At 44.1% G+C, this 4,515-nt stretch overlaps 1 pseudogene; it reads left to right on the top strand.

Moving 5' to 3' along the window:
- Positions 1-323: 323 nt before the first annotated feature.
- LOC100448908 (sin3 histone deacetylase corepressor complex component SDS3-like) lies at positions 324-2,553 on the top strand (annotated as a pseudogene).
- The last annotated feature ends 1,962 nt before the right edge of the window (positions 2,554-4,515 follow it).

The raw sequence follows: 4,515 nt of genomic DNA on the forward strand, positions 1-4,515 counted from the left end.
CTGAGGTCAGGCGTTCGAGACCAGCCTGGCCAACATGGTGAAACCCCATCTCTACGGAAAATACAAAAATTAGCCGGGTGTGGTGGTGGATGCCTGTAATCGCAGTTATTCAGGAGGCTGAGGCAGGAGAATTGCTTGACCCCGGGAGGCAGAGGTTGCAGTGAGCTGAGATTGCGCCACTGCACTCTAGCCTGGGCAGCAGGAGTGAAACTCCACCTTGAAAAAAAAAAGTTGGTGGGGGGCGGAGCTCGGCGGAGACGGGGAAGGAGTCCCCGTGGCTGCCGCTCCTCGAGTTGGGGCCTCCCTCGGACACTGTCAGGCAGACGGCAAGTACCGAGCGTGGGTGGCCGCGGTGTCCGTGGGCCACGCTCAGCTGCGGTCAGAGGCGACATGAGTGCCGCGGGGCTGCTGGCCCCGGCCCCGGCCCGGGCTGGAGCGGACCGAGTACTACCCCGAGGAGGACGAAGAGCTGGAGAGCGCCAAGGACGACGAGCGCAGCTGTCGGGCCGCGAGTTGGATGAAGACACTGAGGATGCTACTGAAACTGACCTGGCAAAGCATGATGAAGAAGACTATGTAGAAGTGAAGGAACAGATGTATCAGGACAAACTGGCTTCTCTCAAGAGGCAGTTGCAACAACTACAAGAAGGTACATTACAGGAATATCAGAAGAGAATGAAAAAACTAGATCAGCAGTACAAAGAGAGGACACGGAATGCCGAACTCTCCCTCCAGCTGGAAACTGAACAAGTGGAACGAAATTACATAAAGAAGGCAGCAGTGAAAGAATTTGAAGACAAGAAGGTTGAGCTGAAAGAGAACCCGATTGCTGAGCTAGAAGAAGAGAAGAAAATGATTGAAAACGAAAAGCTGACAATGGAACTGAATGGAGATTCTATGCAGGTGAGACCTATCCTGACCAGCAAGTTGAGGAGGTGACCAAATGATCCCGTCCCCATCCCAGATGAGAGGAGAAAACCTGCTCCAGCCCAGCGAAACTGTGTGTTAACAGATGAACAGATCATGGAGGATCTGAGAACATTAAATAAGCTTAAGTCACCAAAGAGACCAGCATCTCCATCCTCTCCTGAGCACTTGCCTGGACACCCACCGAATCTCCAGCCCAGAGGTTTGAAGCTCAGATAGAAGATGGCAAACTGTACTATGACAAAAGATGGTACCACAAGAGCCAGGCCCTCTATCTGGAGTCAAAGGACAACCAGAAACTGAGCTGCGTGATCAGTTCTGTAGGAGCCAGTGAGATCTGGGTGAGAAAGACAAGTGACAGCACCAAGGGGCCAGCTTCAGCGCGGGCTCTTCGTCATCCGCCGGCGCTCAGCTTCTTGACTTTCTACAGTGCTCTTCTCTTGACCCTTTTTCTGGAGTGGGTTTTATTTTTGTTTTGTTTTGTTTTCTTCTTAACAGAAAAATGTTAACTTACTGGGAGTAGCTACTCAGCCTTAGAAATGGAGAGCACTGTCGTGGATTCTTTAAGGCACTTTTGTGGCCATCCACTTCCAACTTTGTCAGTCTTTTCTGCCTCAACTTCTTCCAGACATCAGTCACCATGAGACTGTTTTACTTTCAGGAGTATTGGGGAGTTTGATTTACTTTCCTTTTATTTCTTTATTTTTTGCTTATACTTGTTTTTGAAAACCTCCTCTGAGTTTGAAGGGACAGCTATTTTTATTAATTATCTTTAAGTCTCTCTGTCATGGAGAAGAGCAGGAAGGGATACACTGTCCAGTGCATTTTCATTAGTGGATCACGTAGCTACTTTCCCTGTCGAGTCCAATTCACTATTTCCCCAGAAGCTTGGGGCAGAGGTCCTAGCAGAAGGAGATGAATTCTCCTGGCTCTCAGCCTTCTCGGAGAAATAAATGCTTTCTGTAACATCTGGCGCACGCCATCCATTCCACTGGCTGAGCGATGGAAAAGCTTGCCTGGGAGACTCTGTGCACTGAAGTAAATGGGGTTGGGGGAGGGGACACTTCATATTTATAATGTGCTGAAGGTACCATATTTTAAATATTTAATGCAGGTGATTTATTCAAACATTTGTTCTAGCTGAAGCTGGAATAAGCAGTGGTCATTTCAGAAGTTTTCGTTTGTAATTCCTTCCTCTCCCTTGTTCCCAAGTAGGTAGTAGCAGTATGTGCCACGGGATGATTATCTGGGTAATCTCTTACGGGTGGGAGGTGAGATTGATAGTGCAGTAATCAGTGATCTATAGACCCTCATGCACGATTCCAGTTTCACTCTTGTGGCTGACGCCATCATTGCACATCGGCCATTCCAAACCTGCAGAGAACTTTGTTGTCAGGCCCTGAGCACTCAGAGCTTCATTTGGCCCAGGTTGAAGACAAGGAAAGCTCTGCCGTGGCTGCCTCTGGACTGACACCCTCCCTAATGAGTCCTGATGAAACAGCCTTTCCTACATCCTTCCCTCATTCCCATGATTGGAGAAATGATTCATTGGGTGATGAGTGTTGGGGTTTTCTATACTCATGTTGCCATCTTGAGATGTTTAAAAAATTTGGGGTTAGAGCAACTGTTAGCATCTCTACGGGCAATCAGTAGAACTTACACATTCTAGGAAATCTTTCTTTGTAAGTAATTCTTTTGGTCTCAAGTGACTCCCTTCATGTTGTCTCTTGACATACAAACCCCAAAGCAAGTTGGGGGGTTGTGATGACAATTAAATCACCTTCTCTGAAGTTCTGGCTCTACAGAGACCAGAACCTACTGACTTGTACAGACTTGTACAAGTAAAGACTTATACAGATAGGTTTTTGTTTTAACTTATAATCTGTTTTTTCCTCTTTTTTTTTTTTTTTTTCTGGTGTTGGAGTCTTATTTAGAAAACAGGATAAATGACACTGTTATAAAAAAAAAAAAATTATCTCCAATCGAGAGAAAACCACTATTACCATGTTTTGTGTTCCTTTCCAAAATATTTTATGAATAAACAATTGTTCAGTCAAATTTATTTTTATTTTATTTTATATATATATATTTTTTATTATACTTTAAATTCTAGGGTACATGTGCACAACGTACAGGTTTGTTACATATGTATACATGTGTCATGTTGGTGTGCTGCACCCATTAACTCGTCATTTACATTAGGCATATCTCCTAATGCTATCCCTCCCCACTTCCCCCACCCCACAACAGGCCCCGGTGTGTGATGTTCCCCTTCCTGTGTCCATGTGTTCTCATTGTTCAATTCCCACCTATGAGTGAGAACATGCAGTGTTTGGTTTTTCGTCCTTGTGATAGTTTGCTGAGAATGATGGTTTCCAGCTTCATCCATGTCCCTACAAAGGACATGAACTCATCATTTTTTATGGCTGCATAGTATTCCATGGTGTATATGTGCCACATTTTCTTAATCCAGTCTATCATTGTTGGACATTTGGGTTGGTTCCAAGTCTTTGCTATTGTGAGTAGTGCCACAATGTGAGACCTTATACCGAAGCATGCATCACATTACCTATAAAAGTGTCTGATCTCCTCTTTTCCTATTTGAATGCCCTTTATTCATTTCTCTTGTCTGGTTGCTGTGGCCAGGATTTCTGATGTTGGAAAGGAGTGGTGAGAGAGGTGATCCTTATCTTGTGCTGGTTTTCAAGGGGAATGCTTCCACCTTTTGTCCATTCAGTACGATGTTGGCTGTGGGTTTGTGACAGATGGCTCTTATTTATTTATTTATTTTATTTTATTATTTATTTATTTTTTGAGATGGAGTTTCACTCTTCTTGCCCAAGCTTAGAGTGCAATGGCACGATCTTGGCTTACTGCAACCTCCACCTAATGGGTGCAAGTGATTCTCCTGGCTCAGCCTACCTAGTAGCTGTGATTACAGGCACACGCCACCACTCCTGGCTAATATTTTTTTGTATTTTTAGTAGAAATGGGGTTTTACCATGTTCGCCAGGCTGGTCTCAAACTCCTGACCTCAGGTGATCTGTCCACTTTGGCCTCCCAAAGTGCTGGGATTACAGGCATGAGCCACCGTGCCCAGCCCATGGCTCTTGTTATTTTGAGGTGTGTTCCTGCAATACCTGGTTTATTGAGTTTTTAATATGAAGGGATGTTGAATTTTATCAAAAGCCTTTTCTGTATCTATTGATATGATTGTGTGGTTTTCGTCTTTAGTTCTGTTTATGCGATGAATCACATTTATTGATTTGCATATTTGAACCAGCCTTGCATCCTGAGGATGAAGCCTACTTGATCATGGTGGACAAGCTTTTTGATATGCTGCTGGATTTGGTGTGCTAGTATTTTGTTGAGGATTTTTGCATTGATGTTAATCAAGTATATTGGCCTGAAGTTTTCTTTTTTGTTGTGTCTCTGCAAGGTTTTGGTATTAGGATGCAGACAACATGATTCTATGTCTGGAAAGCCCCATATTCTCAGCCCCAAAGCTTCTTAAGCTGATAAACAACTTCAGCAAAGTTTCAGGATACAAAATCAACATACAAAAAAAATCACTAGCATTCTTATACA

Source organism: Pongo abelii, chromosome 4, assembly GCF_028885655.2.
Source record: "Pongo abelii isolate AG06213 chromosome 4, NHGRI_mPonAbe1-v2.0_pri, whole genome shotgun sequence".
NCBI lineage: Eukaryota > Metazoa > Chordata > Mammalia > Primates > Hominidae > Pongo > Pongo abelii.